This window comes from Dipodomys ordii, unplaced genomic scaffold (assembly GCF_000151885.1).
Source record: "Dipodomys ordii isolate 6190 unplaced genomic scaffold, Dord_2.0 Scaffold45, whole genome shotgun sequence".
Taxonomy (NCBI): Eukaryota; Metazoa; Chordata; class Mammalia; order Rodentia; family Heteromyidae; genus Dipodomys; species Dipodomys ordii.
In genome coordinates, this window is record NW_012267261.1 from 11,012,269 (window position 1) to 11,039,728 (window position 27,460).

Genomic DNA, 27,460 nt, shown 5'->3' on the forward strand with positions numbered 1-27,460 from the left:
TATTTTGGTTCTACTTGCTGTTGTCCTCAGGGTGTTGTAATAGACTCCTAACTGATCTCCCTCGCTTCAGTCCACCAACCTCCATCTCCTCACATCAACCTCTGCTCCAAACCTTATCTGCCTATAGGAAGAACTTAGCCCCATTCCATGGCATTCTGAGCTTTTCTAATCTGAACCTACCCATGGTCCTGCATCACCTTATACTGATTCCTCCAAATGTCCAATTAATAGCAATGCAGCAAAAGCATCCTCCTTGGGGCTAAGTGTGTTATCTGGTCCTGGTGCAGTGATGTGCTCGAGAGATCATACAGAAAAAGAATGGACTGATTTGGCCATGGGTCTGTTCAGGTGTTATTGATTTCTAGGTCATCTTTTCTAGGTGAGGGATTTCGCCAATCTCTTGTGTCCTCAATGTGAAGATTTGAGGCCATGGAACATCAGAGAAGAGACATTTTGATCAAGGCAAAGAACCACTCCAGTAGTTTTCTACCCACTCAGGCAGGAGGCCCTCCTTTCTTATTGTTGTTTGGCCTCTAAGGGCAGGCACAGGCACCATTACCACAACAGGAAATCCTTTTCCCAATGGGCTGTCCCTCTCTGGAGACACTGCCTTAGGAGACGCCATGTAACCCTTGCCCTGTCCTCATTTTGTTCAGAGCCTCTGTGGCTTTGCCCAGGTCCAAGGAGTCTATCCTTAACACAGATCTCTCTCTCTCTCTTTTAATCACACCTTGCATTGTTCCTGAGAGTGACCCCTGCCCCTGGACTGCAGTTGAAAAGTTTGCTGGTCCTTTGTCCTGTGCAACTGCTAGGAAACAGGACAGAGCTCATCTGCCCTGACCCAGCCATGCCTCTGTCCTGCCTTCTGGTCTTCCCACCCTTCCCACCCTTCACTTCCTCCTGCCTTATCCTCAGTCCAGATCTACAGTTAGTGCCAGGACAACAGGAAAGAGGTGGGACAAAGGTGCCTGGGAGGTCCTGGAAGAGATATGACAACCCTGAGAGTCAGCCCAAAGGCAAGCTGTCCATTTTGGACTTCTGGGTTTCCCAAGGTAACTGTTATAATATTGTGACATGGAATATTACTTGCTGTATAGAGCCATAGTCCTAGGTGGTTAACTATATTGAAAAACAACTACTCTGTCTTGTGCTGTGATAAGCATCTTCTATTGAATCGTTTTTAAAATACTAATATAAATGACAACCAGTACTTAACCAGATAGAAAAATCTCAATTCAAGACTCATCTCTGAAGATTATAAATCATGTCACTGAGCCTCATTTTTCCTATCTGTAAAGTGGGGACAATAATAATCTAGTCACTAAGCTGTGAAATATGAGATTCTTTTACCAAGTACTCGTCTGTGGGCTGGATTCATAGCAATGAATAAAGCAAGCAAAAGCTCTGCTTTCATGGAATTTATATTCCAGTGAGGGAAACAAACAATAAATGTGTACAATGAAAGGTAATTTGTCATTTTAATGTAATGTATATCTGATGAACTCATATTCAAGAGAGACAGAGTGAGGAAATGAGCCATGTGTACCTTGAATAGAAGAGCTTTCCAGATAAAGAGAACGTCAAGCACAAAGGCATTTAGGGGAGAATCTCATTGGTCAATAACAGTAGTGAGACTGGTGTGAATGAAGAGACATGGAGGAGGAGAGAGTTGTGGGTGATACTGTCTGAAAGTGCCTGGTGGAGCAAGTAGGGATGAGGTTTTTCCTTTAGAGAGCTGAGGAGCCTTAGATTTTTGTGCAGAGGAATGGCAGGGTCTGATTTAGAACGGCATCTTTGTGGAGAACTGTCTAAAGGCCCAATGATGGAGACAGACCAGGAGCTTAGCCATGCTCACCTAACCTTTTATTTTAATTGTTCTTTTCTTTTATTTCCCTTTTTTTCTTTTCCCTCCCTCCTTTCTTCCCTCCTTCCCTCCCTCCCTCTCTCTTTCTCCATTTCTTTCTTTCCTTTTTTCTTTCTTTTTCTTCCTTCCCTTCTTCCTTCTCTTTTTTCTTTCCTTCTTCCTTTTCTATCTATCTATCTTTTTGTTGGTGCTGGTCTTGGGGCTTGAAATTGGAACCTGGGCACTGTCTCTAAGCTTTTTTGGTCAAGGTTAGCTCTCTACCATGAGAGTCACAGCTCTATTTCCAGCTCTTTTTCCCTCTCTCTCTCTTTTTGTAGTTAACTGGAGACGTGAGTCTCACAGACTTTCTTGGCTGAATTGGCTTTGAACCATGATCCTCAGTTCCTGAGTAGCTAGGATTACATTGTTTTACTTAGGGTCTCAAATTTATACCCAGATCAGTTTGTACTGAGATTCCTCTATTTATGCTTTCCAAATAGCTGGGATTATAGTTGTGATCTATTGTGCCCAGCTGGATTTATTTTTCCTGGTACTAGGGATTGAATCCAGGGCTTTCCTTGTGCATGCTAGAAGAGCACTCTACTGCTGAGCTATATCCCTAGCCCTAGAAGAAAAAGTTTTCAAAATTTATTAGAGTAGAGAAATTTGAAAGGAGGTGTTGGTTTAGGGAAAAAAATCAGAAACTATGTGTTAGATATGTTAGTATGAGATATCCACTAAATGTTGACATAGAATTGGGGAATAGGCAACTGGTTATATGCACAGGAGAGAGAGAGGGTGGGGGAGGGAGGAAGGAAGGGAGGGGAGAGAGGGAGGAAGAGAAAGGGAGAGGGAGGGAGAGAATTCAGAGTTGCAACTTTAAGTGTATGTGTCACAGCCTAGAGACTTAGTATGTGCCAGATGGCTTGCCAAGGTCATCTAGAGCTTTAGTGTGGCTGTCTCTTTCGCATGAGTGGTGAAGAAGCAGCTTTGTGTGTGTGTGTGTGTGTGTGTGTGTGTGTATGAGAGAGAGAACACACTTAAGCTTGAAGTCAGGGCCTGGGTGCTATTATCCCTGAGCTATGTTGCTCAACGCTAATAGTGATCTACCATTTGAGGCACAGCTCTAGTATTTTTCTTTTCTGGTTATAAGAGAGAGACAAAGAGTCTCACACTTTCCTTTCTGATCTGGCTTTGAACTATGTTCCTCAGATCTCAAACTCCTGAGTAGCTAGGATTAGAACATGAGCCACCAGTGCCTGGCAGGAAGCAGCTTTTATAAACTGTTAAATGCTGCAATACCTGGAAAGGACCAAATGCATAAATATGGCAAAGAGTATGATGCAAAGCACAATTTAAAGCACCAGTAGGTGGAGTTTGTGAATGCTTGTGCAAGGAGGATCTTAGAAACTAGCTGATCTACCCCTTTCATTGGCTGGAGAGGGTGAGAGGCTGGCCCAAGGTCATTGGGCTCTTCAGTAGCCCAGCAATCCTAGAACTCAGCATCTCTAACTGCTGGCTTTTCAGCACTGCTGCACCTGCCCACGTTTACTGCTTCAGCTCTCTCTGAATCTGTTAGCCAGGGCCAAGTAATTCTTCAAACACAAATCTAATTATATCGCCTTGTGCTTTTACACATGTTATTTCCTCTGCCTGGAATACTCTGCTTCCTCCCACTTCTCTGTCTGGCAAATTCTTGCTCTATCTTCCATTGGTGGCTAGAATGGCCCTTTCCAGTGAAGGCCTTCTTGCCCAGCCTTATAGGGCTGGTTGTTAGCCCTCCACACAACTGCAGAGTGCCTGTCCAGCAGCAGTATTTCTATTATCTATGATTATATCTCCCTCCCCTCTCTGCCTATGTGGCTCTTCCTATGACCTCTCCGCCTTGCATGGTTAGTAGCACTTAAATGTTTGAGAAGGAAGGAAGGAAAGTCTCTCACATTAGTTGGGGACAATGACAGAGCTGTCATTCAGTGACACTTCAGTTCCTCTGACCTGAGTGTGCTTTTGGTTCCCAAAATGACAGGAACTTCTTGGGTAGGAATTTGCTTTTTTCTTTGTCATCCCTAAGCACAATGAATAGACAGCTACAGGACTGGGAAATGATATGGATGTTATGTGATTGCTATCCTTTTGTTTTTAATTCTCTCTCTCTCTCCTATCACTATATGACTGACTGTTGCTTGTCTTATGCCACAAGGCATGATTTGTGCTTGTACTGTGCACAGATATGAACACACACACACACACAGAGTCTCCTGGGAGAGGTTGTTCTATTTTTCAGAAGTATCTCGATTAAGATTATTCAGGAATGCCCTGTGGTAGGAGGGAAGACCCAGTCTTGTGCTCCTTTCTTTGTCATCCTTGAACATGAGAATGTCTACTTTTTATTATTTATTTATTTATTTTTGGGGGGGTCCGGTCGTGAGGCCTGAAACTCTGGGCCTGGGCGCTGACCCTCAGCTCTTCAGCTCAAGGTTAGTGCTCAACCGCTTGAGCCACAGCGCCACTTCCAGCTTTTTCTGTTTATGTGGTGCTGAGGAATCGAACCCAGGGCCTCATGCATGCAAGGCAAGCACTCTACCACTGAGCCACCTTCCCAGCCCGAGAATGTCTACTTTTTAATCTCTTGGGACTTCAGTTCAAGTTAGGAATTTCTAGGTTAAGAGTAAATTCTAAGAATGCCTGCCCACTCCTATGCTCATTGCGTCTTAGTTTATTTGTTTTGGATAATTCTGTATTAATTACTGTATTTACATTCAACTTAATTAACAGTGTCTCGGGTAGGAGGAGATTGTCTCCTAATAGAAGTAATTATTGTATAGGTTACTGCCAAGGTCTAAGGAAGGTGGCAGAAGCTGCTAGGGATAGGAATAGCTCTCTTGGCTTTGTTCCAAATCAGTGGTTCAGAGATTCTCACCAGACTGAATTTGCAAAACACTAAGAGATATCTGGAACAGGTGCTGAGCCAGACTGTTGGGGAAACTGTCCCTTTGTGAGTGTTGGGTGTCTGGAGCTCTCTTGTATTGAGGGTTCTTGAATAATCACGGGTAATCAATACAATACAGTAGGATGCAGTTAAGATGAATTAGTCCAGTGTTGCAAACTGCTTGGCTCCTCAGTCTGTCTCTCCTGCTTGATTTTTTTCCTTGAAGAGGAAGGTTTCCTTCCTGGCATTCCTAGGCCAGGTGTCCTTTCTTTCTGTTCCTATACCAAGCTCCTCCTCCACTCATTCATAAGGTAAGAGAGTGAGAGCCAGGAGGGAGGGGACATAAGGGGTGGGAAAACATGGAGGGAGAGGGGGAGAAGGTTGGGGAGAGACTGTATAAAGGATGGGAGAGATCTTGCATGCCTTTCCAGGAAGAGCTGCAGGGCAGATAGAACCACCCAGAAGTCATTTGCTTTCTTTCCCAATGGGAGGAATGGGACACTCTTCTGCTCATTCCCTGTATCTGCAGTATATGAAACATTAACATTGTTTTTTGTTTTAATTAAAAAGATGTTTATGTTGCACACATTTCTAGCTTTGCAATGACAAAACCCACGCCCATTGTGTTCCCTAGTGAATAGGATGGGTGTTGGGTGGATGAGGGCAGTGCTCATAGAGTGGCAGGAGTCTACAATGGGCATCAAAATGAATGCCCATCCCAGCTAACCAGATCTCCTTGTCCTTGTTGTAACATAGTATGATTGACCTCTCTACAGTCCAGGTGCAGGCATTGCCTCTTCCAAGTCGATTTGTACCCCAATATTTGATAGGCTCCTCTACTGATATGTAAGCTTGAGTAAAAATGCTGTTTCTTCTTCTTCTTCTTCTTCTTCTTTTCTTTGCATTTCTCTGTTTCCAGAATGGGTTTTACCTTTGCAAACTCTGCTCCATTGTGCTCATTATGAGTTTCAGCATTTCTGTTGCCCTAGAATTTTTTTTTTTAAATCTCTGAGTTCTTGCACTGTTTTTCTTTTTACAGCACCTCCTAAATGCCTTTCTTGGATTCAGAGCACACTTCCTTCTCCATCCAGTCTTCCGCGATACACAAAGCTCCTTGCCTGGGCTCAGAGGTGAGCTGCTGGGAAGGGAGTCGTCTCTGGAGTTTTTACTGACTCCTTTCTTCTGTTTTACCTGAACTTTCAATTACTCTGAATTTTGCTATGTAAAGTGCTTTGCTGGGACTTCATTCTAATTTGTGGCATGCTCTTAAAGTCTCTCAATATTTTTTTAATCACTCAAGGTACCTATTTTTTTCCCACAGTTTTCTTGGGTTATCTCTTACAATCACACGTCTTTGTTAAAAATCAATTTAGGTCCTTTGTCTTTCCACTTTTTTCTTAGCTCACCTTAAAAACCTAAAATACCTTTTTTGTTCAGAAGAGGGCTCTCTTCCCATCACTCCTGCAGCTCCAACATCTAGGAACCGAGGCTGGCTGGCTACGATTTCCCCTCCCTCCTCCAAGCCATCAGAAACACTGGATCGCTTAAACTTGTAAACAATTCTGCTTTGCTCCGTGTGATTGCGCTAAAGATTCCGTCAGAACACTCCACCTCCTCCTCGATCACTCATTTCTTGGATGCCCTCCAGCGTTCCTGATGCTATTTTATTCCCTGGGTTCTCTTCTTTCTGTCGGGCTGGATCCTCTGCCCTTCTGTAAGGTTCCTGAAAACAACCCCAGTTTACAGCTAAGGAAACTGAGGTTTGGAAAGGCTTTTCTAAGGGCGTACAGCTTGCCCGGGTAAATCACCATCACGGACCTGGGGCTTTCCAGTCCATCCCAGAGCTGCGCCTTACTCTCTCATTACTGGAGTTTTTAACAGACCTCTCTGGTTTTTTGTACGCGACTCCCCTCCTCCCTCCCTCTCCCCAACCCCTTCAAATCTAAACAAGCAGAAGATCGTTGTACCTAACAGGGCTGGGGGAATTGGGGAGCCAAGTTGGGGGGAATAGGGAGAGCAGAAAGGATTTCATCTGGCTCTATGGGTTGGGTGCTCCCAGGTAGAGGTGAACAAGGACCGTTAAAGGGGGAGAGGGGGTAGCAAAAGGTGGCGAGTGTCCGGTCAACCGAGGTGAAACCGCCAGAATGGTGACTGGACCGGGGAGGGGGACGTGGTGTCCCGCACCGGTAACACTTGGCGGGTGAGGATGGGGGCCCGGCGGAGGGGACCTGGGGATGCGTGGCGCCCCCTCGCGCTCCGCGCCCGGGGCTGGCGGGTGAGGCGCCCGCCGCGGGTCCTCTCCAACCCCCTCCTCCTTTTCTCTCCCGCCCCCCTCCTTCTCTCCCCTCGCTCCCAACTCCTCCCCCACCGCCTGCCCTCCCTCCTTCCTCCCCTCCCTCTCTCCCGCTCCCCCCCCCTCCTCCTCCCTTGCTCTGTCGGTCGCGCGGGGTCTGGAGCTAGTTGGAGCGCGGGGGTTGGTGCCGAAGCCCAGCTCGGCGGAGCCGGGCGGGTCGGCCGCGCATCCAGCGGCTGCTGGCAGAGCCGGGGCGCAGCGGGCGCGGCTGGGGTCGGGACTGCATCGCTGCGCGGAGCCGAGGCCCCGGGTTGGGGAGGGGCGGTGCGGGGGGAGGGAAGCCCTCCTCCCGGGGCGGCCGCCCCATTCCCAGACGGGCCGCTCACCGACTCCCATTGGCCACCGCCACTCAGCTCCGCGCGGCCGGGAGCCCTGCGCCGCCGGGAACCGGGCACCTGCGCGTGCGGCCGGGAGGTGAGTCCCGCGAGTTCCGGGCGCGTTCCCCGCGCGGGCTGGGGCTGCAAGTTGCAAACTTCAGCAAGTCGGACGGGTCTAGGCGTGGAGGTCTGGGGGCGCTGGCAAGTTGGAGGCAGGTGGTGGAAGCTGTGGGGAGTCGGGGAAAGGGGGAGGGGTCCCTTGGGCCACCTCGGCTCGGACGCCCTCGGCGCGCCGCGGCGTTCCTAACCACCCGCCGGCTGCGGGTCCCGGGTCCCGGGTCCACTCGGCTGCGATCCGCGCGCCCGGGCTGTAATCGCGATGTGGACCCGGGCCTGGGCCTAGAGGAGGGGGACGGACGAGTGAGAGGCTGAGGGGTCGAGCGGGGCAGAGGCGCGGAGACTGGGCCGAGATGGAGGCTCGCAGCGAGCCGGCCCGCCACAAACGCTGTGGATGGCGCGAGAGTGCGGGCGGCGGGGCGCGTGGGAACGCGTGGTCCGCCCGGAGTGTGAAATCTCCCGCGCGGGGACGTCCCTTCCTCGCCGAGCCGACGGTGCCCTCGTTTAGATCCTTCCCAGACCCATCTCCCCACCCCGACCTCCCTTCTAGGATATCCTGTCCCCCCCTTCACAGCCCCAAACTGCCCTGCAGGCCCGGGGTGCCTCGGTTCCGGGGCCCAGCGCGCGGGGTTCGGCTCGGGGAAGCGGGGTGCGGCGGCGGGAACCCGGGACGCCCACGGCGATTTCCTGATTTATTTTTCTCATGGTAATTTGTCTTTGTGGTTGGGGCTGCCCATTCACTTTCTGCTCACGTCGTGCGGGAGATCCAGCGCGGAGGGAGGGCGGGGGGCGTTCGGCCACCGGGAGGGATGGGGACTCGAAAGGGGATCGGGGCGCGCGCGGAGGGGGAGACCCGAAAAGCGGGGAGCAGTGGGAACCGAGAAGGCAGTGGTCGCTGGACCCAAGGTGGAGAAGGCGAGGGCTGAGAGGAGCGGCCGAGCACAGCTGGCTGGCTCCTTCTGCTTACCTACCTCAAACTTTAAACAACGAGGGAAGACCACCTGAAGCGCCGGCCTGGCCCCCTCCAATCCCCCCTCACCTCTCGCCGGTGGCCTGGTCCTCAGGTCATTCCGCCCTGCAGCACCAGGCATGAGAGGGTCCTGAGTTTGTAAGGGAAGAGGCAGTGAGTTTGGATGGGGGAGAGGTGGTCTCTGGACTCTGCCCCTACCCCCTGTGGGCCTCTCCCTCGGGCTTTGGGGGTGGGGGGTAGCAGAGACCTAGCCTGCCGAGCCAGCCAGGGCGGCCCACTTTTCTTCGGATGTGCGCCTTCTTGGCCAACGGAATGGGATTGTTGGATTGGAAGATTGATTGTCTGTGTCTAGACCCCACCAGCATCCTACCTTCTTAGGCCCCGGTCTCCATCCTTTTCCCCCAACCCTTAACGAATCCAACCCCCTTCCACCTCCATCTCAGCCCCCACTCCCTCCCCCACTCTTTCTGCTTTTTATCCTGCTCTGCTCTCTCCGACACCCCCATTTTTCCCTATCTTTTAGCCTGCCCTTTTCCAGTCTTTCTCATCAACCTCACACTCCCTGCCTTTCTCTTAGGCACTCAGAAGTGGCCTCTACCTTTTTCCGAGCTGGGATAGGTGACCTTGAGGAAGGGGCAGAAGCGAACTTGAGCCTTGGGACTAGACCTCATAACTAGTGGGAAAAGGGTACAGATTAAGAAGCAGCTTGGAAAGAAACCACTCTGCCTTAAACATAGGTTTCCAACAGAGGAGGAAAGGATAAAATACCAAAGAAGAGAGAGGGAGAACTTGTCTCTTGGTCATTCACAGATAGGAGGGAGAATGGTTATGGGCTTGGGTTTGGGGGTGGGTAGATCACTGAGAGGCGATTGCACAGTAGAGGCAGCCCTATGCGGTGCCAGGTCTGCAAAGATGTGTGTATGGAGGTGTGTGTGTGTGTGTGTGTGTGTGAGAGAGAGAGAGAGAGAGAGAGAGAGAGAGAGAGAGAGAAACAGAGAGAGAAACAGAAACAGAGGGGGGAGGGAAGGAAAGGGAGAGGGAGATTGAGGGAGGGCATACATGTGTGAGCATAGGCCAGCACAGCTCCTTTCTGCATGACAGTGAGCTACCACCACCAGTTTGGGAAAGAATGGCAGGTCTCTCACATCTTTTCTCTTTCCAGGGAGTAAATGCCAGGGCCTTCCTCCTCCAGAGTTGATAACAGCCACACTGTCATTATGGGCCTCAAGTATTATCTACTGTATGTGATATACGATGCTCCATTTAATAGGTGCAGAGAGGTGCAGGGCTGAGCACCTGTTCAGAGATTCTGCTGTCTGTTGCTGTAACCCTTGAACTTACATTTAGGGAGGAGACCAGGAACAAGCACATGCATGGGTAGTGCAAAGCAGCAAGGAGTTGGTGTCAAATGATGACTTTGGAGAGGACTTGTTAAAGACAACTCAGAACAGAGCTGGGCTTGTTGATTCTGCCCTGAGGGAGGGAAGCCAGCACCCTGTTCCCCACCAGAATCCTGTTACAGAACCTGTAAATGGACCAAATAATGTTCCAAATAATTAGACCCTATAATATCCTGTAAAGGACCTGATAGGTAGGACCTACTTCACCAGGAAAGGCAGATTAGAAAGACAGAGAAGCTAAGAAGCTAAGAATGAGGAAGTTTACCACTTCCTCATTGAGTTTTGAGGAACCTTAGAAATTTTCTCATCTGAGATTGAGCTTTCGGGCTTATTTGACAGCCCTTTTGTTAGTTACTTATCAAGGGTCAAAGTTGGAGATCACCCATGTCAGAGGAATCCCAAACTCAAATGCCTTCTGAAAGTAGACAGGTAACAATGTGTTGGTTAGGCAATTAGACTGGCCAAGGAGGTATTCAAAGTCAAACTGACCAAATGAAGTGGTCTGGACAAAGCTTGTATTTACCCGATTTGTCTAACTCCTTTTATCTATAGACCAAGAAAATAACATTTTAAGATTCGAATACATCTATCCTGGTTGTATATGTTAGTGTGTTTTCTTATGCCTTTGGTTTGATTGGAATATATCTTAGCTGCTTCTACCTTTGATCTGTTGAACCCTCATTTTACCTCTCTAAGACCCACCCGGAGTCTTCTTAGTGACAGTAAGTTTCTTAGGTCAGGGAGTAATCTTATACAAATTTAAGCCCTTTACATCCATTGATGGATACAAGGTTCCAGATGCAGGGACAAGACTTGAGCTCAGTTGTCCTCATTGCCTTCTTACTAGGAATTTATTGGGTATGGTTTATACCCAATTGGTTCTTCACAGAAACGAAAAAAATCTCACTGTGGCTTCTTTGTTTCTCCTGTTGTAGCTAAACTTTTTTCAGTGATTAGTTGAGGAAAGACTGGAACTTCACATTGGGGATCCCAAGAAACATCCAGAAAGCCCTGAATGAGGCTTAAAACACCCGTAGCAAGGGATGTAGAAGAATGGTAGATAGTTGTAGAAGATCAGCTAGCAAAGCTGAAGGTAGTTGAATGAAATATGTGTATTTGGAAAGAAGATATTATAGGGTCTAATTATTTGGAACATTGACCATGACATTGCTATTCTTAGTCTTAGTTATCTTCCTATATGCCACAGGGAAAATCAATAAGATAGCAGCCCTGATCACTACCAATCAGTCAACCAATTCACTATTTCCACTGAGGACTGAGGTAATAGAATAGACACAGAGGGCAAAAGAACAAGATACTTGATTAGAAATGCACAACACATTATTATATTGCTTTAAAGGACTCAGAGCTGAGTTCTGGTGCCTTGCCACAAGGCCCCTCTGCAGTGGCCAGATATTTCTTATGATTCTCATGTGTTGATTTTATTATTGCCTGGGTGCAGGGTAGAAGAGAACAGCAGAGGCAGTAGATTCATGTGTTCTTTATCTGCTGAGCACCTACTATGGGTCAGGCACTGTGCCTAGGAGGTATAGATAGAGTGGGCTAGATTTGTCTTTGATCAAGAAATTAATGTGGAGGTAAATCAGCATGCTTGGTAGAACACAATTATCACCATTGTCTCTATGTATGTGATTGATAGGATTTATTGCTTGTGTGTGTTTCCCTGTAGGTATGTCTGGGTGATTTGACTTGTCCAAAGGACTTGGGGAGAAGGCTGAGAGGGCAAGGATTCTATTTCCTTAAAAAAAAAACTCCCCAGGTCCAAATCCCCATAGGAGATTTCCCACAGGCCAAGTGAGACTGAACACTTACATCTGTAAGATCTGGAGATCTTTATACTTTATACTGGTTCTTTATACTTGAGGGTCTGAAATCCAGTGGGTCCTGGGCTTATATTTTGCTTCATCTAGTCACTTTGATAGCTAGCCTGTTAGCATTTCTTAATGACACGTAGTGTGTGTGTGTGCTTCTAACACATAAGTCTTTTTTTTAAAATTCAGATCTTTGCATGTAAATTTATCACTAAATTGGTCTTAAATTTATGGCAATGCTTAATACAGTTGGCCTTAAATATATGACAAGAGCCCAAAGCAAATGTCTTGACTAATGGAGTTTTGTAGATTTGACAGAATTGAGCCTTCTGTAGCTATAGACAACACCTAAATTTTCACTGGCGTAATGATCTTTGTAACCCTCTCTGTGACTTTGGTTTGATGACATCTGCTTAGCTGAGGAGTTGATTATTTAAGGAGTGATCTGGAAAAATATCTGTATATGCCATGCTCTTATTCCAGACGATCTCCCCCAAGACTTTCCTTCTGAGAAATTCCCCTTACAACCTGCTTGAGTGCTAGAAAGTGGCAAATAGTTCCAGCTGGGTGTAGAGTTCTAAAAACCAAAAGGAGAGAAGGGAGCTGGGTGTTCTGGGGCTCTGCCGTGTTATTTCCCTTCCCTTCTGTTTTAGTGTTCTTGCTTTTCTGAGCATGAGAGATGCAAGCTAAGCCTTGCAGAATGTATACTCTAATCCTGACATGAGCAGGGAGGGTTCACTGATAAGAAATTATTTAATGTGATAATTGGAGGAGGAGGAGGCTTTTCAGTTTGCTGCTGGGAACAGTAGGAGAAACCCCTGGGCTTGGAGGATTTTGACCTTGGGCATACTTCTCAACAGTTGGTCCATGTCATTTCTCCACTGTCTGACATGGAACAGGAGGACAGGGACTCTGTTGGCTCTCCCTGAGCACATGGAAGTTATAAAAGCAATTCTGCATGCGCTGAGTCCCACCATGACACTGCCCTCATCGATCTGCTTTTAATAAGGATGACTTAATCAGACTTGCACATAGAACTCGTTTGAATTTGAAACCTTGTCGATATTATCAGAATATCTTTGCATTTGAACCAGTTATATCTCCAGCTGGCATCTTCTGTGGTGGGAAAGGTTGGGTTTTGGGAGATGGCTGGTGACCATCTGTTCTGCCCGTGCCCTGAGGATCAAATTAGAAGAGATAGGTTTCAGGTACTGAGGGAAGATGCTGGGTTAGCAATGAGGGAAGCTTCTGCCCAAACAGACTCCTCATCTATAAAAATGAAGTGGTCAGATGAAGCCTAAGGCCTTTTCTGACCCTCTAGTCACAGATTTTTGAATGGAGCCTGCAGTCAATTATTGATTTTCAGGAGTGGTTTGTTTACTTTTTTTTATAGATTATTTGGAAGGAATGTTTTAATCTTAGGTCCATTTCCAGCTTCCACATTAGGGAGACACCTGCCGCTAGTAGCTGCATTTGAGAAAGCATGTTCTCCATTTAGCTTCAGCCTGAGCTAAACTCATTTGGAAGGTAAGTGTGATGTATGTTGAGGTATTATTGTTGAGGTATATATGTATGGGCATATGAATATGCACACATATGTAGATGCAATGCCTTGCAAAGCTGTACATTACAATTTGATCATTGGATTCTCTGCAGACTATTTCTTTGCTAGAGCTGACAGGAGGGTATCCAGGAGGCAGCTTCAAGGAAAAAACTTGTGAGGGAGCCATTTAGATCCATCCCTACTTGCCAGCCCCATTGGTCCATCTGAGCCAAAACTCCTTCCCTACTGCTGTAGTTATTGTCCTGAAGGCCTCCTAGGATCTATGCTGAATGGAGTACAAAAGAGCTGTAGTTGTCTCTGAATTATTCAGGGATAGATAGATCCTGTGTGCAAAGCACCCAACCCAGGCCTTCTTCTTTCCCTTCTTTTGGTGCCTTGAGTAATTCTATATCTGGAGTGAGAAGCTGGAAGATCTTATCATTTTAATACCAACTTTTGTTTCTTGCAGCTGGTTCCCTGGGCTTCTTTTCCCTCAAGGTGACTGGGGGAAGGTAGGATTCTACAAAGAGAGGCTGCCTCCACCCAAAACAGAATACTTTCCAGTTCTACATATTGTTGGCTGGTGTGTTTCCCTCTCCATAAGCAGGGAAGACAGGAAAATACTGCAGGTACCTGTTAATACTGGGTCAAGTCCCTGTAGGTTTTCCAGTTCTGGTTTTCTTTCCTTCTCCCTTTCATAGAGTCTATCATCGCAGCTGGTACCCTGGGTCCCATTAGGAATCTTTAAGTGTAGAGCTGTCCTTGTAACAAATCTAAACAGGCCAATGTCTTTTTCCTCCAAGGCTGAGGATAATTGTCCTGGGTAGATCAGATGCCTCAGGGCACATGTTTCTCTTCAACATCTCTCCAGCTCATAGAGTGAAACTTTGTGTGCTGGGTTCAGCATCAGACTTAGGCTGACTGCTCAGGGTGAGCAGTCTCTAGTGTACCTCTAGATACAGGAAACATGGCTTGCTCTACCTCAGCACCAAATTCACCAATTCTCATGAGAATATGCATGCCAGTCCCTTCCAAGACTTCAGGGTAGTCAGAGTCCCTGAGGAGAAGCCAGGGGACTAGTGTTTTTGGTGTGTGTGTATGTGTGTGTGTGTGTGCGCGTGTGCGCGCACACACACACACTTCTTGATATGCAGCCCTGGTGAGTACCATATCTTTTTCAGGTTCCATCTGACCTTATACCAATGACCTGTAGAATATGTAGAATCTCTAGCCTCAGCCTTCCACACAGGCCTTTTCTCATTGGTACAAGTTCCTGGCAGTCCCATCATAGCTACTGTTTCTGTTACCATGTTCTGAATTAAATGAATTCTTATTACAAACTGATGATTGGAGTTCCTTCCTAGTATAATTTTTTTCCTTTAAAAGCATTTAAATAGTGCGTATCAATTTAACACTGCAGTGTATTTTTTCTAGATATCTATGTAAGTAAATTGTGATCATATAATGTGGGCTGTTATGTACCCAGCCTTTTGCATTTAACAACACATTGGGATAATTTTTCCATGTCCTAAATGTTCTTCTAAAATTGACATTGTAATGGCTGCTTGTATTTCATCATATGTATTGGTCATAATTTATTTAACAAACTCCTATGATTGGACATTTAGATTAGAAGCCATTTTTCATTATTATAAATAACGCTGTAGTGAACATCCTTTTATATAAATCTCAGTGCTATTGATGATTATTTCCTTTGAACATATTTCTTGAAGTGGAATATTTATGTCCCTTTTTTAATATGGACCATTAAGAACATTTTTGACTGACTTCCCATAGCAAAAATGAGATTTTTTTTTAGATTCATTGTTGTTCACTGAACTCTGAGGATTCAAGCTAATTTCTTCGCTCTTTCTGATCTAAAGTCAGAGGCCCTTAGCCTCGTTCTTTTATTTAAATTTTTTTATTTATTCAGTAAATGTATGAAAGGGTTTCAATTCCAGAAGTCAAGTTACAGGTACAATGCATCTTGATCTGTGTCACCCCTTCCATTGTTCTCCTTCATCTTTTTTTAGCCTCATTCTCAGGCTCACCTGCAGGTGAAGATCTTGGTCTTCAGATGGACTCTCAGCCTCATCTGTCCTTGACCTCTAGCCTGCTTAGTTCTTTATTTTACCTCAGCCCTTTGCTCTTTTCACCCCCGATCCTTGACTATTGGTACTCAGTGCCTTGAAGCAGTTCTTATATCAGCTATTGTTTACTGTGCTGTTCCTGTTACCAGGCAGTGTACTAAACTTAATATGCATTATTTTTAATGTTCAAGTGTTATTTTTGTCTCTACTTTTCCCACAAGGAAACTAAAGCCTTAAAAGATAAATCAGTGTGCCGAAGGTCACATAGCTAATGAGAAGTAGAACTAAGGTTTAAACCCAAGGCCCACACACTTAACTATTGCATGTGTTTCTCTATCCTCTTGGGCAATTTCTGGATTGTGGTGTCAAGACGTTGTTCACAAATGTTCCATTGATACCCCAAGGAACTATGTTGTGCCTTTCTCCAGCAGAACAGGGTTAGTTAGCACATGGAAATGGCAGAAGAGGGATGCTAATCACCATTGTCACTCTGTGTGTGTGTGTGTGTGTACGCATGTGTGCACGTGCGTGCGTGAGCACACGCATTTTATTGGAGTTTAAACTCAGGATCTTGTGCTTGCTAGTCAAGCTTTCTGCCACTTGAAGAATACCCCCAACCCTTTTAAAATTATTTTTTTGATAGGGTCTCATTTTCTTTTCTTTCTTTCTTTCTTTTTTTTTTTTTTTGGCCTGGGGTAGCCAGGACCTCAATCTTCCTACCTATGGCCTTCCTTGTAGCTGGGATCACACACTCACCATGGCTGGCTGATTGGTTGAGATGGGGTTCTTATTTTTTAACTTTTTGTTCAAGTGGGCCTTAATAATCTTCCCGATCTTTGGGACTGAGTGAGACCTGCCATGCCTGGAATGTTTTTTACTTTTGAGGCAGATCTGTTATATAGCCCAGGGTGCCCTTGAAACCATGTTCCTCTCACCTCAGCCTCCAAGGTGCTAGGATTACAGGTATATTCCACCACGCCTGCTGTCCTGTCCTCTTTGCTAACTTGCTAATGTCCATGACCTCTTTTCCAAATAATCTATTTTGTTCTCACTGACCAATTGTCAAGATCCCAGCATACCTTGCAATTAAATAGCTCTATTACAACTTCCCAGCTAAGTCAGAATATTTGGAAGTCACTTTGCCAGGATGTATTATAAAATTGTCAGGGAGACATGTTATGGTCAAGATTGCTTAAAGTGCAGGCGTGGATATGTTCTTGCAGTTTTGCATTTGTAATATTTTCATTGCTGGAAAGGTTGAGAAATGGTAACCAAAACTGCCCTTCGGGTTTGATTCTGACTGTATCCAAGAATTAGATAGTTTGACAGAATGCTCTGATAAAAGAAAACAAAGAGATGATATGCCCAGAGACCTTCCTTAGACTGTAGGAAGTCTGATTTGGGGAAGTGTGACCATATGATTAGGGTTTCCCAAGGGAAAGATGGTTGTGGCAGGTGAGCTTCTGAAAAAATGAAGCTTTACATTTTTATCCATGTCTTGGTTGAAACTGAAGTAAGTGAGCTTATCAAATTTATTGATGACAAGGCCATGATGGGCAGTTCCTATAAAAGACAGAATAAAGATTCCAAAATGATCTCAACAGACTGGAATGCTGGGTTTAAGCTAAGATGAAATTTACCAGGGGCAGATGGAAAGTTGCATTTAGATTGCAGAAATTAATTAGTCAGGTTCTTGAGGGGGTTGGGGATGGGGGCAGGCCTGACTTGGCTGAGATCTGAGAAAATGATCTGAGGGGTTTAATTGTGCACAGGCATCACAGGAGCCAACAGGGTGGTGGAGTTGCTCAAAACACCATTTTAATGTTACTTAGGAAAACACAAGCCGAGCAGCGGTGGCTCATGCCTGTAATCCTAGCTACTCAGGAGGCTGAGATCTGAGGATCATGGTTCAAAGCCAGCCCAGGCAGGAAAGGCCGTGAGACTCTTATTGCTAATAAACCACTTAGAAAACCGAAAGTGGCACTGTGACTTAAGTGGTAGAGTGTTAGCCTTGAGCTGAAGAGCTGAGGGACAGCACGCAGGTCCAGAGTTCCAGTCCCACAACCAACAAAAAAGAAAAAAAAAAGGAAAATGGATTTTCCTGGGTCATTCTGTGCTCATTTCTGGACAAGGATTTTAGAGGCAATCCTGACCAATTTAAGGATGGTCGGTGGAGAGTAAGTGGCATTAGAAAAACTCAGCCAACAAATGTTTGGTGGAAGGAGCTACTCTTCTTAGAAGGAGGGAAAACAATTGAAGTCAGGTCATGATAGCTAACTGCAGAAACAGCAGAGCCCCAGAGTGGAAAAGTATTGGAAGCTGGAAAACAGAATGCTCCCGATGAGTTTTAGGGGAGAAAACTTCTTTGTAGCACTGGCATTCCTGTTGCTTGGGTTTTTGTTGTTGTTTGTGTTTGTTTTGTTTGGGTAGGTGGATGGGGACTCTTGCCTCAGAAACAAATGACCACCCTAGCAGTGTGTTTCTATCTTGATGTTGCTCTTAAGATAGAGTACTCACTTCATTTTGTGTGTGTGTTGGGATGGATGGGGTGGGTGGAGGGGTGTTGCTGTCCCTGAGGTGTTTTGTTTTTTGTTTTTTGGCTCAAGGCCAACACTTTACTGCTTGAGCCACATCTTCACTTCTGGCTTTTTTTCCTGCTTAATTAGAGATAACAGTATTACGGTCTTTCATGCTCATGCAGACTGAATGGTGATCCTCGGATCCAAACCTCCCGAGTAGCTAGGATTATAGGCATGAGCCACTGGTACCTGATTATCTTTATGTTTTGATTGTGGATTTTATACAAATGTCTTTATAATTTTGATACTTAAAAAAACTAAGTTGAAAGAGAATGACTTTAGTAGGAAGATATGAGGTGGTCATAATTGAGAAAAAAAATCAAAAGAGAAAATGTCTGTTTTGGAGGTTTTAGCCTATGTTTGGTTGGGCCCACAGCTCCTGGGCCTCTAGAAAGTTAGTGTACATGCAGCAGTACATGGCAAAACCATTTCCTTTCATGGTCAAAAGAGAAGAAAGAAGATGAAAAGACCAAGATCCTACAAATCCCCTATAAGGACACACCACAGTGACCTAAAACCTTCCCACTGGGTCTACCTTTTAAAGGTGCCACCACTTCCCAATAGCCTGTTTCTTTTCCTTCTAGCTCCATCTCTTCATCTGCTGCTAGCAAATGCCCAGTCCCTTCCTATGCCTCTCACCTGCCCCTTGGGCCCGTTTTTGTTAATCTCCTTCTGGCTTGTCTTCTCATTTCAGCTCTCTGAATTGTTGTACTTGTCTTAAATTGCAGCTTCCAAGATCAAATTGTGGCCCTGCTGATGAGGTCTAACCAGCATATCTTAGCAGTCTAGGTATTTTACTTTCTGTTACCTCAGTTTTGACTCAGTTGGTTTTTGGGGGGGCAGGGGAGGGCAGTACTAAGGAGATTTTCCAACACTTGGACCATAACTATACTTCTGGCTTAGAGGACCACCCTTTTCCAGTATGACTTTATCTAATTACATTTGTTAATAACCCTATTTCCAAATAAAAGTCACACTCTGAAGTCCTGTTAAAACTCAATATATGAGTTCATTGTATAACAGTGCTGTAACTTTTTGGTGTCTTGTTTGGGACTTTACATTTTTCCCTAATTTATTTCCCCTTGTTAAAAATTCAGTCTGTCTCTAGCCGGTTGTGAGATTTCAGATACTGTTTCTGGCATCTAGTATATCTGCGATTGCTCCTGGCTTCTAAAGCTTCCTGTGTATTGATCCAAAGGATTGATAAAATATTGAATGGGGTGACATAGGTTGGAGACCTGCAGGATCCTACTTCCAAACAAGAGGTCACTTATCTTGACCCATTGGTATGTACCTTTAGAGAACGCTTGTGCAGCCAGCTATGTGTCTGGCTAATTCTCCCACCTTGTAGCTTCCTTTCTCTAGTTGTACACACAATTTCATGAAGAGCTTGACAGATGTTTTGCTCAAGATCAGCACTGTGGGCAAACCCATTTCCCTTGTCTACTGCATGGTGACCCTGTCAACTTATGAGATGAGCTTTGCCTGACAGGACTTTATTACTGAACACACACTGTTGCCTAAGATCTCTCAGCATCCTGTCCAAGTGCCCACCTCTCTTGCTTTATAATCTCCACAGGAATTTTTCTCAGGCAGCATATTGTGGTTGTTTCTCTGTGGTTTGCAAAATCCACTTCAGACCTCTTTTTGGAAGTAAGGGCTATGTGTCCTGTTGGAGGCTTCCCAGACCCCCCTAGTGCTTGCCAGGATCCTGCGAGAACCCCACCTCTGTTTTGAGCCTCGTTTGCATGCTCCCACTTTCCTAAAATGAGTGTCTGGGCCAAATGGCTTGAACACATTCAGAGGAGCCGGGGCTCTGGCAGACTTTCTGCCAGTCTCTGCGAGGCCCTCCTGTGCCCAGCGTGCCCCTCACTGCCCTTCCCACAGAGTCCAACATTTTGATGGACAAGATGAAGCCAAGCCAGAGTCAGCTCAGGACCTGCCAGAGAACCCTTCTAGGTCTGCAGACGCCATCTTAGCTTCCCTTTAGCATCCTTTCTGGCTTCCTGTTCATCTTTCCGTCGAAATTGTTCTTGCTCCCTTTTGTTTTGCTTTGTAGCTGCCCGAGGGTGAAATACCAAGGTGAGGGGTATGCTTCAGGATTGGGCTGGGGTGGGTTTCAGATGCTTGTGTGAAGATATGTCCTACTGAAGAAGGTGGTATGGAAGCTAAGTGGTAAGACGAAGCTGGGAGCCACACAGAGCTGGATTTGAGTCCTTGCTTCACCATTTACTTTTAGTGTGATTTGAGGAAAACACATCTCCTCTCTGAAGCTCAGTTTTCTCATCTGAAAATGGCTACAGTATCAGCTTCAGAGGTTTATTGTGAGAACTGAATGAAATTCATTTTTTTCTTTCTATTTTTTTTTTTTTTTTGTCGGTCGTGGGGCTTGAACTCTGGGCCTGGGCGCTGTCCCTCAGCTCTTCAGCTCAAGGCGAGCACTCTACCACTTGAGCTACAGCGCCACTTCCGGTTTTCTGGTGGTTTATTGGAGATAGGAGTCTCATGGTCTCTCCTGCCTGGGCTGGCTTTGAACCGTGATCCTCAGATATCAGCCTCCTGAGTAGCTAGGATTACAGGCGTGAGCCACCAGCGCCCGGCTCTTTCTATTTTTATTTTTTACTTATTTTCTATGCCAGTCCTGGGGCTCAAAGCAGGGCCTGGGTGCTGTCCTTGAGCTTTTTTTCTTTTTTTCTCTAGGTTAGCACTCTAACACTTGAACCACAACTCTGCTTCCAGCTTTTTGGTGCTTAATTGGAGATAAGAAAGAGTCTTGCAGACTTTCCTTCCTGGCCTGGCTTTGAACCATGATCCTCAGATCTCAGCCTCCCGAGTAGCTAGGATTATAGGGTTACACCACAGGTGCCTGGCTAAAATGTGCCTTTTTTTTTTTTTCAAAACAAATAACCTAGGAAAGGACCTGGGACCCCAGTCACCTGACAAACATGAGCTTCTGCAGAGTGGAGGAGAGACTTCAGTCTGAAGTGCTAAGGGAGAAGGAGGCCCTCTCTAGGAGGCCAGGTCAGGTAGGGCCCAGAGGCCAGGAAAGAAGCAACCCTGGAGTGAACATTTTACCAAAGGTGTGAATTGTGTGAGGGCTTCCTGGTTTACCGAGTGCTTACATGTAACAGACCATTTAAAAAATAGGATATATTTTAGCTCCTATAAGTTCTAAGGGTAGGAGATGATTTTTAGTACCCCCACCTTACAGATGGAGCCTCTGAGACCTGCTGAGATATGGAGATGTTAGATCACCAGTGAGCCAATGCTTGGCTTTCAGGCCACGAGGATCTGCCTTTTGTAGGACTGATGGGCCTTTCTGTCACTCTTCTCTGAATCTGTCAGGTTGCCTGCCTCCTTGGCTCCATCCTGTAAGATCCTATATAGAAACTCATCTTCAGACCATCTCCTGTTTGGAGGTAGGCTCACGGCTCTGCCCTTTCTCAGGACCAGGACCCCATCTTAGACTCTCACTCTCATTGCATCTCTTCCCACCTTGCCTGGTTAGTGTGAGGGGACGATTTCAGTTAGACTCCAGATGTATGAAGGTCACTCTGGTGTGAGTTCCATCACTCTGGACAGAGAGCTCTTTAGGGTTGGAGTGGAGAAAGAAGAGGAAGGGGAGGTTGTCTTCTCTTGGCAAGATGACTGCCAGTCCTAATTAACCCGTGGCTTTAATTACACTTCACAGCCCTGTCCTGCTGGGAGAGAGGGTTGCTCAGAGATTGTCACACTGGGCTAAATGTCTGAAGCATTTCCATTTCACAAACTCCTCTCTTTGAAAGGGGATGCCTAGAGCTGAGGTGAGGTAGGGAGGGTGGGTGAATTTTCCCTGTTCCCATCTTCTGTGGGGAGACCTCCCTGCCCGTGAAGTAAGCTCTCTGCTTGCAGCATCCAGAGACGCTTAGAAAAAAATGGTGCAGGGACTGGGAGTGTGGCTTAGTGGTAGTGCTTGCCTAGCATGCATCAAACCCTGGATTCAATTCCTCAGTATCACATACACAGAAAAAGCCAGAAGTGGTGCTGTGGCTCAAGTGGTATAGCCTTAAGCAAAAGAAGCTCAGTGACAGTGTCCAGGCTTTGAGTTCAAGTCCCAGGGCTGGCCCCCAAAAAGGAGATACATAGGGAGATGGGTAAAGGAAGCCCTAGAGATGTATGAACATCTCCAGCCCCAGGAATTAATTCTGGTGAGATCTAATTTATGTGCCCACATAGCTACTATCTTGTGTGGGGCCGTCTCTCATGTAAGGTCCCTCAGAGGGAAATGGGCTGCTACGTTACTGAGGAGGAACAGGCCTCAGAACTATGTAACAGATGGAGGCAAGCTTTGAACTCAGGACTCAGTGAACCAAAGCTTCATTAAGAAAATGAAGCTCGCCATTGGATCTTTGCAGGGAGCTGAAAGTCCAGTTGTAACTCCCGTATGGTGTGAGGTGTGAGTACTCGGCACAGCAGGAAGATGCACTTGGTCATGGAGGGGATGTTGGATATGAGGGAGGGTCAAGCATTTCAAAGATTGTGTTGGTTTTTTTTGGGAGGGGGGAGGGGATATTTTTAGGAACACTGACTCCCAGTAGGGGTGGTGGTGGTGGTGGGGTTATCTAGGTCATTCTGTGTCCAATCCTGGGAGAGGATGGGATAGCTTTTGTGAGAAGCCAGCCCACCCTTTCACCATAGCAAATGCTTTCTCAGCCCACAAAGGCTTGCGCCCTCCTCCTTCTCCTCCCCCTCCCCTTACCCATCCCCCCTCTCTCTGTTTCTGTCTCTTTCTTGAGCTAGTTCCCAGGCAGTCTCTATTCTGTTCCCTCTCTGTGGCAACAGCCTTGGTGCCATCCTAACTCTTCTAGTAACTGCCTCAAGATCTAGACCTGCCCAGAGCCTGGGTCCTGGGCATTCTTATTGATGCTACTCTGAGTCACAGACTATATGTATGTGTACATTGGGGTGGGGGCTTTATTTCACTCATCCTCTGTAGACAGTCTGCTGTCCTATGGGGGAGCCTACCTACCAGTTGGCCTTAAATTCAGTATTCCCTCTGTTCTTGGGCAAAATTCTAGGCTCCATCTCATATCTTCCTATAGGAACAGAGGATCTGGGTAAATCAAACCTTAGATATTCTGAGGCCCTCTGGGCTAAACCTGCATATATGTGAGCTTGCTTACATGTGGCAGGATGGTGGGCAGAGGTAACAGTGTCTCAGAAACTGAATTATGATGGGCATTATGTTCTTTACACACCTCTTCTCTATTCCCATCCCAAGAGATGCTCACTCATCATATGAATAGGGAAAGGGAAACTGAGTTAGTTAACTTAGAGTTATGCAGCCTCACATCCCATACTACTTCCCTAACTCTCTCCATTCCCTGCCTCTGATAGGTGGTTGCAAAGTGGTAGTTTTCAGGAGTTACATGAGAAGGGATGACCAAGGGCTGTCTTGTGTGCATTCAAAAATGGCATTTGGGTCTGCCCACTTGAGGGGGGCTAGGCTTTAGATTAGTTGTCTCCACAAATAGGATGATTCTTTTTAGGCTTATTGGGTGGAGATGTCAAAAATCTGCCTGGTTTGAAGCTCATAAACTTTATGAAGAAATTATGTTTGCATCGCACTGGGGATGTGGAGTCACAGCTACTGCAGATAGAGACACTGCTGTCAACACATGGCCACAATGGTTCCCAGCTATGCCTGCGGTGCTTTTGGCTTCATGGTCAAGCCAGTCCTTCTGGTTGAGCAACAGTGGACATTGAAGAAGCCTGGGCCCTTCCTGGTGTGAGGAGGAAACTTCCATTCTCAGGGTTTGCCGAGACAACCTGTGAGTTTCTGATGTTCTCGTAGTCTGCTGCTGATAATATATATACAGTAACGCAGGTGACAGATGAGAAGCCAGGGTAAAACTGACCTCAGTCAGGAGGGAAAGTTGAGATGTGAGAAAATAACTGCATTTTTTTGTGTAAGGATTGTGGCAGCTTCCACACTATACATTCAGGAAAGAGCCATAGCGGGGAAGAGGGCCAGAAGCTATCACTGGTACCCAAGATCAAGGAAAGACACGGGCTCTGATAGTAATCAGCTCCACAAACCTCCCTTCATACACTCAGTCCCTTTACCTGCTCCATCAGCTTCCTCACCTCCAACTCACTTGATGTCCAAACATACTACATATCATTTTATTTGTCAAATATTGTCTTGGGCACCCACATGTCCCAGACTGGGCTATTCCCTTGCTCTTTATAGTTCCAAGAAATTCACCATCAGTTGCTCTGGCTAAATAATGAGGATATGACAGACACCATTTTGAGAGAGAGAGAGAGAAAGAGAGAGAGAGAGAGAGAGAGAATGTGTGTATGTGTGTGTGCTGATCCTTGTACTCATGGCCTGAGCCTGTTCCTGAGATTCTTTTTCTCAAGGCTAGCACTCTACCACATGAGCCACAGAGCCACTGCTGGCTTTTTCTGAGTAGTTTTATTGATGATAAGATTCTCACAGACTTTTCTGCCTTGACTGGCTTCAAACCATGATCCTCAGATCTCAGCCTCCTGAGTAGCTAGGATTACAAGCTTGAGCCACTGGTGCCTGGCTTAGACACCAATTTTTCATGGAGCACTTTAGTTGTCGAAGAACCTTTACACACTTATTTCCTTTTTGCACAACTTCCCTTTACTGAACTCTATGATCAACATTGTTTTAAAACTGTTTATAGAACTGGGAATGTGGCTTAGTGGTAGGGTGCTTGTCTAGCATGCATGAAGCCCTGGGCTCAATTCCTCAGTACCACATAAACAGAAAAAAGCTGGAAGTGGCACTGTGGCTCAAGTGGTAGAGTGCTAGCTTTGAGCAAAAGAAGCTCAGGGACAGTGTTCAGGCCTTAAGTTCAAGCCCCAGGACTGGCAAACCCCCCAAAACTGTAGATAGCCAGGTGCTAGTGGCTCACACCTGTAATCCTGGCTACTCAGGAGCTGAAATCTGAGGATCATGGTTCAGAACTAGTCCTGGCAGGAAAGTGTGTGAGACTCTTATCTCCAATTAAGCACCAAAAAAGCTAGAAGTAGAGCTGTGGCTCAAGTAGCAGAGAGCTACTATCCTTGAGCAAAAAAAAAAAGCTCAAGAACAGTGCCCAAGTCAGATCAAGCCCCAAGATCTATACTTTATCTTACTTAATTCTTATAATTACAAATGATTCTGAGTTTGGCATTGTTCTACCCATTTTAGAGGTGAAGAAGTCCTTCAGAAAGAACATAATGGTTCTAAACATTTGTTTCAGCCGGGCGCCGGTGGCTCACGCCTGTAATCCTAGCTACTGAGGAGGCTGAGATCTGAGGATCGAGGTTCAAAGCCAACCTGGACAAGGAAAGTCTGTGAGACTTTTATCTCCAATAAACCAACAGAAAACCGGGAATGGCACTGTGGCTCAAGCGGTAGAGCGCTCACCTTGAGCTGAAGAGCTGAGGGACAGAGCTGAAGCCGAGTTCAAGCCCCATGACCGACAAAATAAATAAATAAAAAATAAACATTTCTTTCCCAAATTTCATGTTTTGCTCTATGCTGCCATGTGGCCTCTGTTGTCAGAGTGAGATCCAGGGTCCTGGGTGTGTCAGGCTCTGGTCCTGAGCCCTGAGGTTCCTAACCTCCTGAGGCTTTCTCTGTTTCTTACCCATGAATAGCTACCTCTGGGTCCTGGCTCCATTCCTGTAGGCTCTGCCATCAAAGGTGATTGCAATTTTTTCTAGAGGGGCTCAAACACCAAGTGCATCAGTTACCTCTTTGTGCCTCCGTGTTTGGTGCTGCCGCTGTTGTGCCAGTGTATGATGGTCATCCTGCAATGAACTCCACCTTCTATACAGGGACAGAGCACAGAGACCTTGGCCAGCATGTGCTGAAAAACTGACAGAGATCCAAGGTCATAAAACACCCCAACCTCCACAGTTAGCATTTTTCTTTTAATATGTGGGTGCTTCCCCTCAAAGCCTCCTTCATTTTTGTATTTCCATCCCTCAACATGTCAAGGTTGTTTTCTAAATCTCAGTACCTGAAAATAGGACCAAGGCAGGGTTCTTTGTGGGGCAACTATGGAACAGTATCCCTTCCCCAACACACACACACACACACACACACACACACACACACACACACACACGACCTGTATAGAAACAAGGGGGTAGAAAGGGGTCCAGTGTGCAAGAGTTGAGGGAACACATTGAACTGTTTGTAGCTGAGGTTTCTTCAGGACCCACAGGGGAAGCTGGGTAATTGGAACAGGTAGAAGGAACAGAAACTTCCTCAGCCTCAGGCCTCATTCTTTACACTCCGCATCCCTGCTGTGTTTTTCCCCAGAGGAAAGTGAGGAAATGGAGAAGAAAGCCAGAGAGTCTCAAACCCCTCTCCCCAGGGATTGGAGAAGGGAGTGTGGGTGCATTTGATAGGAGGTTGGGTAAAAACTCCCTTTCATCTCAGGCTGAAATACTGAGCCTTGATTTCCTGCCAGCCGCTCCGCTCTGTCCGCAAAGCAATTGCCCTGCCACGGGCCCACTGGCTCAGGTCTTCTGCAGCCTCATTGAAAACTGGGTGGCATTGATGGAGCAGGCTGCGCTGGGAAGCTCGAGTTCCCTCAGCCCAGCAGCAAGAGTCACATCAAAGGGACACCTGCGGTAGGGGGGCCAGGATGCTGCCCCAATGGCTGTCCTTTGATGACACCCAGTCCTGGGCAGCTTTAGTCTCCCCAACTCCTGCCAAAGCCTCTGTCCCCACTCTGGTTGCTGAACCCAGGGCTCAGGGGGAGACCCTTGTCATATCTTGCTGCTCGTGTGTCCTTCCTCCTACTTCAAACAGGCCCAGTTTTTCTCTTTTCCAATAATCTTCACTCTTCCCAGTTGGCCTCCAAATAATCTATGATTTTTTGGTGTGTGTGTGGGGGGGGTCGTGGGGCTTGAACTCTGGACCTGGGAGCTGTCCCTCAGCTCCTCAACTCAAGGTGAGCACTCTACCATTTGAACCACAGAGCCACTTCCGGTTTTCTGGTAATTAATTGGAGACAAGAGTCTCACTGACTTTCTTGCCCTGGCTGTCTTTGAACTGTGGTCCAGAGCAGCTAGGATTACAGGTGAGCCACTGGCAGCCAACTTGCTTTTTCTTTTGTATACCAAGGTGTGGTCTCTACCTGCTCCATCTGTGCGATTCTCCAAAGTTGAAACGGTTAGCAACTTTCCTCTCAAAACCTCACTCTTGGACTGGGATTGTGGCTTAGTGGTAGAGTGCTTGCCTAGCATGCAGTACCATGTAAACAGAAAAGGCCAGAAATGGCGCTGTGGCTCAAGTGGTAGAGTGCTAGCCTTGAGCAAAAGAAGCTCAGAGACTATGCCTAGGCCCTTGCTTTGACCCTTATCCCTATTGGACTCATCTTATTCTATCTTCTTCCCCCAACTTTTCATTTTCCTGGCATGTTTTAAAGCAAATTTCAGACATCATGATATTCCCACCCACCCCCCTCCCCGC